A 12962-nucleotide genomic window follows, 5' to 3' on the forward strand; every position below is an offset into this window, starting at 1 on the left:
GCTTCCAGGTCAGCTTCTGCAGCTTCCACATAAGCTTCACCCTGGCACCTCTCCTTTTAGCAATAAATCAGTGCTTGCAACAGATTTTTCTCGGTTGCATTTTGTCCATCACATGCCACCCATTGTATCTCAGCGTGCCTTGCAGCAAATGCTGGCTCATTCATTTTAAATATTCATTCACTTTATCTTGCATCCTGCTCTTTCCAAGAGACTCGCGCTGGAGAACACCGTATTATTCAAAAAACCCACACACAATGTTTTAAAATAATTCCTCTACATAAAGGCAAAGGTAAAGGGACCCCTGACCATTAGGTCCAGTCGTGACCGACTCTGGGGTTGCAGCGCTCATCTCGCTTTATTGGCCGTGGGAGCCGGCGTACAGCTTCTGGGTCATGTGGCCAGCATGACTAAGCTGCTTCTGGTGAACCAGAGCAGCGCACGGAAACACCGTTTTCCTTCCCGCCGGAGCGGTACCTATTTATCTACTTGCATTTTGACATGCTTTCAAACTGCTAGGTTGGCAGGAGCAGGGACCGAGCAACGGGATCTCCAAGTAGGGCTGGCAAAGAACTCTGCCTGGAATCCTGGAGAGTTTTGGCCTGTGAGCATAGACAATATTGAGCTAGGTAGCCAGTATAAGGCCATTTTTTAACCTGTTCCAAACCTGTGGCCTTCCAGCTGTTGGACTCCAGTTCCCCACAGCTCCAGCTAGCATGACTGGAGCAGTCTGCATGCAAAGCAGACGTCCTAAAACACTGACGTGGCTCTTCCTGGGTTCGCCGGCTCGGTTCTCCTTGCTTTGTCAATTCTATGCAGTGCCAGATTTACGTATAAACTAAACAAGCTATAGTTTTAGGGCCCCACTCTCTTGGGGGCCCCCCCAAAAATTAAAGAAAAAAAACATCTGGATGTACATTTCCAAAATATAAGATAAAAAACAAATAAAATAGAACCTACATATAGCAACAGTGTTTTGTGTTGTGTAGGCTCCTATAAGTAATGGGCCCCGCCTGCTAGCCTGCTCCCTAAAATATCACTGGTTAGATACCTATTAGGTCCATAAATGACCATATAGCATATATTCAACACAAAAAACAGCAACAATTTGTTGTTGACAAAGGACAGCTGGACATATAAAGGACCCCATTACCTTCAGTAGACTAGGGCCTCATTAAACCTATATCCATCCCTGGTTGCATGATGAAATTATGTTCTCTAGTTGCCCACATTGCTTTGTTGCCTTTCTGTCTCCATCTACATCAGAAGTTCCCAAACTTATTTGCCCCCTTTTCAGGAAAAAAAATTACTGGAGGAGGTGAAATAGACCCCAGGATTAAAAACCCATAGGGCAGACTGGAATGAAACCTGCCGGCTCAGTCCAATCCCCCCCAAGGGGCGGTTCTGGTGCCACAGCCCGCCTGCCATTGGCCAAATCAGTTACCTGCAGCACGACCCCCCCGCCCCGGATCCAGGGAAGGCGTTGTCACCGTCCCACAATGCTGCCCGACCTGGCGGTATGCATCATTACACAACAGATGGAACATGTACAAATGGTTTTTTCAAAATTTTCTTCTCTTTTTCTTTATGCTTCCACTGCCCCCTTATTTTTATTCAACATCCCCCAATTGCACCTGAGGCAACTACCGCCCCCTGGACCATTCCAGCAACCCCAGAGGGCAATATTGCCATCTTTGGGAAACACTGATCTGCATCCTTGATCACCACCCTTGGACCAACTTTATCCCTCCCTAACTGATATTCTTGAGAGTAATGAGAGGGGACCATTGACAAGTTGGGTTTCTTCCCCTCAGAACCTGGCAAAAGGTTGCGGATAATGTGAAATGCACAGTTAAATGATGGAACTTGCTCCCACAGGAAGCAGTGATGGCAACGCAGTTGGCTTCAAAAGATGATTAGATAAAGTCATGGAGAAGAGGGTTATCAAAGGCTACCAACCATGATGGCTGTATTCTGCCTCCACAGCCAGTGTGGTGTAGTGGTTAAGAGGGGTGGACTTGTAATCTGGTGAACCGGGTTCGCGTCTCCGCTCCTCCACATGCAGCTGCTGGGTGACCTTGGGCCAGTCACACTTCCTTGAAGTCTCTCAGCCCCACTCACCTCACAGAGTGTTTGTTGTGGGGGAGGAAGGGAAAGGAGAATGTTAGCCGCTTTGAGACTCCTTAGGGTAGTGATAAAGCGGGATATCAAATCCAAACTACTACTACTACTACTACTACTCTTCTTCTTCCTCTTCCTCTTCTTCTTCTTCTTCTTCTTCTTCTTCTTCTTCTTCTTCTTCTTCTTCCTCCTCCTCCTCTTCCACAGTTGGAGACGACAATGCTTCCAAAAACCAGTTTCTGGAAGCCATGGGAGGACAGAGTGCTCTTGTGCCCAGATCCTGCTTGCTGGCTTCCCACAGGCATCTGACTGGCCACAATGAGAACAGGAAGCAGCACTAGATGCTCTTCTTATGTTCTTAAGTCTGACTTTTCTGTGAAAGGTATGCTTGAGAAAGTTGCGCTGAAATCAGCACCTCCTTCAATTGCACAGTTAACTCCTGTCATCCTTCATGCAAATGCTGTGGGGGCACTTGTAACTTCTCATTGTTGCAGAGGGGAAGCTGCAGAGAGGGGGAGATGAGGAGATCAAGGCACTGAGGTCTGATTTCTGACAATGGATTTTAGCTGAACTGGGAATCAGTTGCAGACTTGCTCCCGCCCTCTCAGCTTCCTTGTCCCAAGTACACACCCTTCCATTGCCCCAGATGACCTGCCCCACCTTCAGTCACCCAAGGACACATGAAGGTGCAGGTGAATCATATTCCCTGAACAGGGAGGTGCAGGCTAGACCTGAAAAGATAGGAGATGAAAGTAAAACAGATATACTGGTAGAATTTTCGGTGCTGGTGTGGTAGAAAATGTAACTGGTTTTTTTTTAAAAGAAAAAAAAAGAAGAAGAACAAACGGAACGGGCAGAATGCACCACGAAAAGGACAAATAACAGATGGACAAGCATAATTCAAAAGCAAATGCCAAATATTAGAAGGAACAACAGAGTTGGCTAACATATTGGCACAAAAGCAAAATAGATTCGGAAGACCAGCACAGTTATATAAAGTCCCTCTGGAGGGAAGAGAAGACAGTAGGTTGGCCATTTAGACATCATCAAAAAAGAGGACAAAAGTGGGTGCTGATTTGCATCAAAGTCGCATGTGCAGATTTATATGTAGCGACGCAAAGTCAGAAATAACTAGTGCAACTAGAAATACAATACCTCCCACTCTGTGTTCGGGGTGGTGGTGGTGGTTGTGACATGGTGTCCTATGTTACTGCTCAGTCTGCTGTAGTTTTGATGGGCGATTTCAAGACCCCCGCTCCTCTTTTGGGGGGTTCTTGATCTTTAAACTGGACTTGGACCAGGCAGCCTCTTCAAAAAGTCTTCTGTAAAGTAGGACCACCCTAGAAGTTATGCATTTGGATGCAGTGTTAAATAAGGAACTAAGATATCTGATATGTATTATATTAAGTAAGTGTTCCCTGATGAAGGGAGCTAAATGCCTTTGCCCCAGCTTTCAGGGCACATCCAGTGCTATTTTTCTAGAAAAAGTGGTGCCAGAACTCACTACAAACTTCTCCCTCTTTTTCTTAGGATGGCAATGACGTCTACCTGAGAGGTGCCTGAGCTGAGGTCTAGTGAGCTCTGTTTATATATATATATATAAAAGCCCTGGACATCTCTCTCTCTCTTTCCTTAGTAGTATTCCTTTGCTAAGTTATGCTTGGACAAGTCCAAAAGTGGGGTGACTAGTACAAGGACTGTGTGCTCTGAACATTTAGTATACAGCACCAAAGATGGCAGCATGATAGTTTACATCATGGCGTAGCTCTGGCACTAGCATACCCCGCAAGTGTGCGTGATCTCATGTGATTTTGCAGCCCAATTTCCCCCTGAAAGAAAGCAACCAATATGGCTGCCATGTTCTTGCAGTAAGAAAAGAGCAGATGGAAACCAGGAAGATGGCGTCCCAGATTTTGGCTTCAAGGTATTGAAGGGTATGCACTAGGACCCTGGTTTTGATTCCTACGTGGGTCCTCTCCCCAGCCCACGGCCCTTCCCAGGTTGCAAATATCACTGGTTTTGTTCCACCCCCTCAAGTGTTTTTGCCTGACCAGAATGTGTCCTCGAACCTTAAATATAAGTCTACATAGCCATTATAAAACAGGGAAAGGGTATATGTCCTGTCACTCCTTTATGTTTATTCCAAAGATCCTTAATTATTTGTTAAGATTTATTAACCTTTTGTTTTCCTTGTATAACCCCAAGATAGGATGTTATCTGGCTCAAAGTTGCCAGAACCCATAATTTATTGAACCACACTTTCTCCATTTAAAGGATCTGTTCCTAATTCATAATTGGCTCAGTGAGGAGGAAGTCGTGAGCATCTTCAATCCCACCTTCCCTTCCAAGTTTCAGCACCTTAAGCTGCCCTTGCTCTCATCTTGTTCTCATTTTTTGAAGAAGCAACACACAGTTGAATAACCTTATTAGGTGCAGGGAGGTTTTTTGTGGTGGGGGGAAGGATATCGTCACAAAGAGCAGCTGGTACAATCTTTACATTGTGGCATCACAAATTTGTTCGCACTTCATACAAGCGGTTATACAAAGAATAGCGCAAATACACAGGGTCTCCTTTTCTTCCCACTCCACTCCTGAGGATTTCTGAATGTCATCGGAGATTATGAAGACTGAATGCAGCAAGTGAGTAATAATATTCAGTACCTAAGAGATCAGTTCGTTTTTGTTGTTGTTGAAAACGCCACAGATTTTCTGCTGACCCTGTCAACAACTACGAGAAGCTAATTTGCTAACTCAATGACTCATCATTGGTTCAGTTTACACGGAGCTGACAAAGGTCAGCCATGTAAAGGAAAGTATTTGGTTTTGATACTTACATCAAGGAGCTGCGATACTTCCTATGATTCCATGATTGATTTAATGTAAATTCGCCTAATTGTATAACTAAAGTGAACAGTGCTAGATGCTGCTGTCATTCGCTTTCAGTTATACTGGAGAGTTGTTAGCGGCGGGTTTAATAAAAGCAGACCTGACCCACTTGGGCTGTTTGCAGTATAAACACAACTCTGGACATGCTGTTGCAAGTTACACACTCCCATTCGGATTGTGCCGGACGTGGTAAGATATGCTCTTTCTGGAGGGTTTCAGGCCTCAGCTGCACTGCCAGAGGTTAGTGGCTTCTGTTTTGTTTTGGTCTGGTTGCCACGGGGACAGGAGGAAGGGGGAGGAAAGGTGGGCATTAGGTATCATTCCATTCCACTGCACACCTGTGCTGCGTAAGAGAGAGAGCAGCTTGACAGGAAGTGGCTATGTGGAAGCCCATGCTCATTCCGGTTCACCTCCTGCAACTTAAGGGATGTAGGAATGTTAAAGGCTCAAAAGCTGAGCACGCACAACGGTTTGCAGTATGGACAAAAACAACAGCAACACAACACCGTATAAATACATTGTCAAGTAAGAACAGAGTTAAGTGCTTGGCTGTTTGCTGTGGGTCCAGTCCTAGGCTTGGTGCAAGATTCAGGCTGTGAAGCTCACAAACAGAGCAGGAAGGCAGAAATACGAACCCTGAATGTGGTGGCTCCATTAGCGATTAGTAGTAGTACTATTAGCAGGACCTGAAGCAAAACATTATGGTGTGAGAGCTGTTCAGGGTTCAAACCAAACTGATACGTCCTTTTCCATGACAGTCCACTTCCCAGATTTCCATTTTCTCCCTACAGTCCGTAGACAACATTCTGTGCGCACTGATTGTGCCCAATGGATATTAAGCTGCTGCTGCTGCTGCTGCTGCTGCTGCTGCTTCTTCTTCTTCTTCTTCTTCTTCTTCTTCTTCTTCTTCTTCTTCTTCTTCTTCTTCTTCTTCTTCTTCTTCTTTGCAGGGTGTGTGTGTCCTCGCTGCCCTTCATCCTACCATACACGCTTAAGCCTTCAGACGTGGTGTTTCTATGTGGCCACCGTGAATGTTAGGAAGAGATTTATGGACAATGCCTGTTAACGGAGCTTTGGGTATGTTAAGCTGAAATTGCAATTTTATGATGTGAACCGCCCCGAGACCCAAGGATGAATGGTGGTGTACAGATTTAATAATTATCAATAAAAATAATAATTCATATCAATCACAGAATATGTTTGTTTGTTTGTTTGTTTGTTTGTTATTGATGTATCCTGCCTTTCTTCTGCCATGGAAACCAAGTTGGTGTGGATGTGGTTCTTGAGCAGTCATCTATCTGAACACCAACCAGACCCAGAAGTAGGAATGGATGAAAGTTCAGGATTCCTGACCTGGTTTATGTTCCTTGCACATAAAGTGGCCAGTCTGTGCAGCTTTTTTAAAGGATTTTGTTTTCTTTAATAGTCATGCTTTCAACTGGCTTAATTTTTTTTTCCTTTTTTTTTTTTTTTTTTTTTTTTGAGAACTTCTGTGCTGGTCCATGACTTTCCTGGCTTCTTTTAAACAACCATGCTGGCTCACTTGGAGAAGTGCTGAGGTTCCCACTCTTATACTGTGACTGGAAGGAGCAGTACATTATAAGATGTTGCCCCTTCCTGGGTAATTCTACCGGGGGGGGGGGGATGGCTACCATCATGTACTTAGGGGACAGTCATATTTTGTTCCCCCTACAATATGTAAGGTGGTCTTTGTCTGGCAGGAAAGAAAGTCATAGCCAGCTTTCCACAGGGAAAGGAAGAAAGGAAAATCCTTTCTCAGACAAAAGATGCAGATATTATATGTCTATATCCAATCTATCTCAACTTCAGAAAAAGACGTTTCTTAACAGAGAACAGGCGGATAGCTTTAGTGTGGAAAGAGTTAAAGCCTTGTTGAGAATTCCAAGCATACCTATATTCATTTCTTTTTGAATAAAGTGACAAATTCCCATTCTTGGTCACTGGAGCACAAAATTAGCCTGGTGCTGCAGTGAAAGGTCAACATGGAAAGAAATAAACAAGAGGTGAGAGGTCTTGACCCAAGTATAGAACAATAGAGATGGCTAAATAAAAAATTAATTCTACTGTATGCTGTGGTCCCCACCCCTTCCCTATAGAATAGCCACAGAGCACAGAATGGCTGCTTCAGAGCTTAAACCCAGGCTGCAGCCACACCATATATTTGAAGCATCATGCCACCTTGGAGAGTCATGGCTTACCCCAAAGAATCCTGGGAATGTGGTTAGTTTCAAGGTGCTGAAGTTGTTAGGAGACCCTTATTCCCCTCACAAAGTTATTATTCCCAGAATGGTTTTACAATAAATTCTTCTTCCCCAGGAACCAGTGGCATAGGCTGGGGGCCACAGGGATGGTTGCCCTGGGCACAAAATTGTTAGGGGGTGCAAAATTTCAATGCCTGGTGCTGCCTCAATACACCTGCACTTTCTGTTCCTGGGCTCCACTGAAAACAGCATCTCCATGCGAACCAGGAAGTGGCCTCTCCAGACAGCGCCAACGACTCTTCTTATTTCTGTGGCTGCAGTTTCCTGGGTGAAGCAGACACTGTTAGGAAGCTGAAATGCATATGCATACTCTGCATGTTTCCATCCCTCCCACCCACCCCCTCCATGCAGCCCCGGCACTGGCAACCCACGCAATGCCACTGCCAGGAACCCTAGGTAGCTCCATGAGGAGAATAGGAGGTCTCCTAATAACCCTCAGGAGCCTTAACAAAGTACACTTCTCAGCATTTTTTTGGGTGGGGGCCATGACTGTTTAAAAATGTTTGCATATGGGAAGCAACTTGAACATAGAGTCATTGTCTGGTCAACATTTTGATAGATGGTTTATGGTTCAAGAGTTCTGTCATAATTAAGTGGGACATCTTTCTTTTCTTTCTTTTCTTTCTTTCTTTCTTTCTTTCTTTCTTTCTTTCTTTCTTTCTTTCTTTGGAGATGCAATTTATAAAAAAAAGAGTCATGAATCCCACTGGATAACATTGGGCCATCCGCATTCTCTGCCTAACTTACCTCACAGCGTGGTTTGTGAGGATAGTATTGAGCAACCCTCATGCATGATGCCCTAAGCTCTTTAAAGAAATGGTAGGTTAGCACAAGGCAACCAAACAGAACCCATTCAGCGGATCGAATTGCACATATCGTAAAGCAGCTTTTCCTCACCTGGTGCCCTCAAGGTGCTGCTGAACTACAACTCCCATCAGCCCCTGCCAGCATCTGTACTAGTAAAGAAAATGCCAGCTTTGCCAAATGTGGTTGTCCTTTAATGGAAGAAGGACAATGAACCAGATAATATCCCCATAGAAGACACTGTGTTGATTTATACAATATTTGACTTTATATGAAAATGCACTCATTTCCGGCAGATTCACAGTTGTTTTCTGTCTGGTGTAGGAAGTCATGGCTCGGTTACCAGCTGCAACTGGGTGAAGGCAGCACTGCCTTTAACATCAAAGCGCATTGCCTTCATTCTAGCGCAAGTCTTCTGGAGAGAGACTTGCGTTGCCCCATGATAAATATGATCCCCAACAGCAAGTCAACTACGTTTAATTTAATGGCACCAGCAGATTAAACCAGAGGCTCTTTATTTCTGTTCTTCGTGTTTTGGGTCCTAGTGTGTTAACTTTGCTTCACTGGTTGAGTCGTGTTATTTTATTCTGAAAGGAACACTTGCCTGCTGCTAGCCTCCTTCCCCCTCATAGGATTCGCTCCTGCTCTTGGCTTCAGATGCTTCACATTAGCGGCAAAAGCAGAGCTGTACAGCTTTTTGCCAATTGGCACAGTGCATTTCAGCAGGTTGAAAAGGGCTGTATTAGGCCAACAGTAGAAAACAGTTGCCCAGATGACTTAACTGTAAAACCTCAGATTTACAAACAGTACCAGGAATACACCCAGGCCACATGAAGACTCTATTGGATGTGTCTGGAGGGCTCTGGGCATGCATGGAGAGAACTCTGAACAGCCGAATTCCGATACAAAAATATGGAGTGGATTATGGAGACCACTCTGTGTTTTTTTCTGCAAAGCAGGCTGGAGATTTGCTGGGGCAGAACAAAATCCACTGACGTTCCACCAAAACTTTTTAGAGCAGTGGAAACAACTAGTTTCTTTTAGGGATGAATGCATGAGTTTATTTGCAGCCCGTGTCAATTTCGCAGTCCATGTCAATTTCATGAATCTTCATTCTGCTTACATATCAATCTGTGCTTTTTTGGGGGGGGGGTAGGGGCTACATTTAAATACATATTTTACCCCAAAAATGATAATTTTGATCTGGATATGCATTTGTATTTTAGCATAAAACATAAATTTGTTTCTGAGTTTTGGTTTGCTGCTTGAGTTGAGAACTAAAATTGAGATAAGTGCAAAATCCCCCCACCCAAAAAAACCCACCTGTATTAGTTTAGGAGCACAATTTGTTGTTGTTGTTTGAATTTGAGGACCGTGTGTGTGTGTGTGTGTGTGTGTGTTATAGTATAAAACCACAATATTCACAATGCAGTAGCAAACAAAAACCATACCCTGGCAGTTTAAAAGGCCACAGATTGTTGGGAGAAGAGGAATATTTTTACATCGCACCTAAAGATATGTAAGGATGGTGCCAGGGGAGCTGCCCTGGGGAGAGCATCCCACAAACAAGGAGCCACCACAGAAAAGGCAAATTCAACTGGTTCCCTTATAAATGAGGACCAAATGAAATTCTCCTCCATCTCTAGCTTCCAAGCATCTACTTTCTCCTTCATAGGGATGTGGGAGAATTTTGAATCATTTCACATTTGAAGGCAAGGGAGGTGAGAGGGAAATGCAAACCAAAACACAGCCCTCTTTCTGCATTTGCACGTTTTTGAATTTTGCAATGCAGCAGACTCTACGTTCCTTCATTCCTCTTCCCTTCAGGAGCACCAGGAAAGGATTATAAAGTACTGAGTCTACACATCTCAGACTGGGCACACCAGTGTAACAATGACATGGTACATTCATTAGGCTGGATCATGGTGAAGGACCATCAGAGGTGACCTGAGCACAAGGATTGCGGTAGGTGGACACAATCCCAATCTTGTGCTATGTCAGTGCTGGTGCCAGATCTCAGCATAGTTGAACACCTGCCAAGGGCCCAAATCCCAACAAGAGCTTGCTGGGCTTGCTGCTCCTCCTTCTCAAGAAGGGAGCCCAGACAGAATAAGGAACTGAATTTGGGCAGCCATGAGGAAACACAGCAGTCACTGCCACTTCCTGCTTGAGCTTTGGCTTCAGAACTGTAGTTATCAGGCACCTCATACTCAAAAGTTTTCGTTCCGTTTATGGAGAACGTTTGAAACGTGTAGGCCTAGCATCTACATGCCACAAACAATGCACAACAACTACCACTTATGCTCAGGGCTGCCAATTTCTGTGCACATTTAGGAGATATGCATAAATCAGGCCCCACAGACCCTTAGCTGTAAATTTATTTTTTAAAATAAGCCAATCATTGAAAGGCAGGTATGAAACATTATAAATTAACAAATTCACAAGAACAAGCACATTTGAGGCGAATTGAGGTTTTTACATTTCTTTATGTTTTATATTCTCCTGGAAGCTGCCCAGAGTGGCTGGGGAAACCCAGTTAGATGGGTGGAGTATAAATGATACAATTATGATGATCATCATCATCATCATCAATGATGAGGTGTGGAGTTAGCAATGGCAATCAAGAGGACCTGTAGGGGAAGGTGCCTTGTCCAATTGTCTCCCCCAAAAGCCTGGAGGTGGCATTGCAACTTACTTTAATACAGGCATAGGCAAACTCGGCCCTCCAGATATTTTGGGACTACAGCTCCCATCATCCCTAGCTAACAGGACCAGTGGTTAGGGATGATGGGAGTTGTTGTAGTCCCAAAACATCTGGAGGGCCGAGTTTGCCTATGTCTGCTTTAAGACAAGGGTGGGGCAGCCTTGACACTCCTGACTTCGTTGGATTGCAGCTCCCTTCATCTCTGACCTTTGGCTATGCTGGCTGGGACAGGATGTGAGTTTCACCATCCCTGCTTTAAGGTAACTGGAAATATAACTTAGGCATTGCACTGCAATGAGCTGACCTGTGATCTTGTGCCAGTTGGCTTGGCTTCTATACAGCCCATGGCCTGTGGTGGCTGATGATGTTGAAAAATTGAGAATTATATTGTATGGATATAATCCTTATTTATGACAGAGATGTCTGGCTGCAGGAAAGGCAGAAAGCAGTTAAAAGGACCATAAACAAGATGCAAAAAGTAAATGGAATGTAAAAATTCCCCTTGCAAATTCCTCTTTTTAAATTATTGCTGTTATTATTAATTTTATGCATTATCGGCCCTCATTGTAAACTGTATTGATTGTAGCAAGTGGGAAGTGTTGATATACCTGCAGCTACTGTTAACAAAGATAAAGGTATCAATTATCAATTAGCAAATTGCTGCAAATAAGAACAAGGGAAGGGAAGAAAGTTCCTTACAGGGAATAGCTGACACCTTTGTAGTGTTTTGTAAATTACCCCCCCCCTTTTTTTAAAGGAATATTTTTCTGCGTTTTATACCATTTTCATTTATACATTTTATGTATATATTATAAAAAAGGTGTCTGGGACGTAATTACCAAATATGTTAGAGATAAGTTGCTGTTCTTTTAATCATTTGCGGAACAAATATTAATTGCTTCCCCAAAAATATATTTTTGCCCTTTTCTGCAGATAACAAGTAAAATTAACTAACAGTTCAATTATTCTATTAATGAGGTAGCTCCCTTCCCCACTGGCATGAATTCTAAGTGGTGTCTGTATGAGTGTGTGTGTGTGTTTTATTCTTCAAATGCCTCTTATTCTGCAAGCAATCAAATATCTTTTTTCTTTTTTGCTGCATAATCAAAAAATCCTACTCCAGGAAAAAGCACCAGACTACCACTGATACAAAAATGACGGCCATGTTCCTTCCGTTAACTAGTTTTCATGAATTCAGGAATACAGGAGAATGACTAGAGAGGGGTTCAGGTGAACCCCTTCACACTTTCAAGCACAGGCTAGCCCCACTGTCTGTCACTAACTTGCTCTGTGACCATGCTCTCAATGTGCTTGGTGAGCAGAGCATGAGTAGGAACTCTGTGTGCATACTCATTAAGGCAGAAGTCCTCCATACAAAGTGGGGATCTTGAAAATGTAGATGAAATCTGTGAGTTGCCCCCAGAGAGATCCATTTCATGCATCAAACACACAACTGGTGTGGGACACAGGAGGTGTTTGTGTGAACACCAGGGGTGCCAACTATAGGGGCCTCTGGCTGCCCCCTTTCTTGTGGGCCGCACCACAGAGCCTCCAAAACATCTTCCAGTGCCTCACGAAGCACTGGAAGTTACGTCCAAGGCCTCGTGAGACATCAGACATGCTGTCCGAGGTCTTGTGAGATCTTGGAACCTGACTTCAGTTGGCACTTTCCGAGATGCTTTCCGAGGTCTTGTGAGGTCTTGCGAGGTGCCACTAGAAGTCAGGTTCTGAGGTCGGGGGCACGGATGACGTCATGACGTTATGTCACAATGTGACATCTTGATGTTATGCACGCTGGGCACCCATAACTTGGGGCTCAAATTGGCTCCCCTGGTGAACACCTCTAAAAGGAGAGGCAAGAAGAGAACAATGAGGGAGAAACATTAATGAGTGGCTGGTTTTCTCTCAGAGGCCTAAATACCTCCATTCTGCCAGAGCAAGAGTGGGGAACCTCAGGTCATGGGACAAAATGTGACCTTCCAGACCTCTCCTTCTGACACTTGGGACCGCCTTTTGAGCCACACCCCCTGCTTTGCTGGGCTTCAGAGTTTCTGTGCAGCTGAACTTTGATAATGCTTTTTTCTTCCCTACATGCAGGATAGAGGAGGATGTGCAACTGCGAAGAAACCAGTTTACTGACTGGGACAGCAGCATATTCCTGCATTGCA

The 12962-nt window shown here is 44.2% G+C and overlaps 2 long non-coding RNA genes across 2 annotated transcripts; one reads left to right on the forward strand and one right to left on the reverse strand.

The window, feature by feature from the left end:
- Nucleotides 1-967: 967 nt before the first annotated feature.
- Nucleotides 968-5278, reverse strand: LOC308470434. The gene is made up of 3 exons (XR_013982423.1): nt 4953-5278; nt 3274-3458; nt 968-2620 (listed from the first exon to the last, which is right to left on the reverse strand). It is a non-coding gene; the product is annotated as an uncharacterized lncRNA (long non-coding RNA).
- Nucleotide 5279: 1 nt separating this feature from the next.
- On the forward strand, nt 5280-6191 carry LOC308470551. Its single transcript, XR_013982474.1, has 2 exons — nt 5280-5529; nt 5955-6191. It is a non-coding gene; the product is annotated as an uncharacterized lncRNA (long non-coding RNA).
- The last annotated feature ends 6771 nt before the right edge of the window (nt 6192-12962 follow it).

This window comes from Podarcis pityusensis (assembly GCF_964106645.2).
Source record: "Podarcis pityusensis genome assembly, chromosome: 1".
Lineage (NCBI taxonomy): Eukaryota > Metazoa > Chordata > Lepidosauria > Squamata > Lacertidae > Podarcis > Podarcis pityusensis.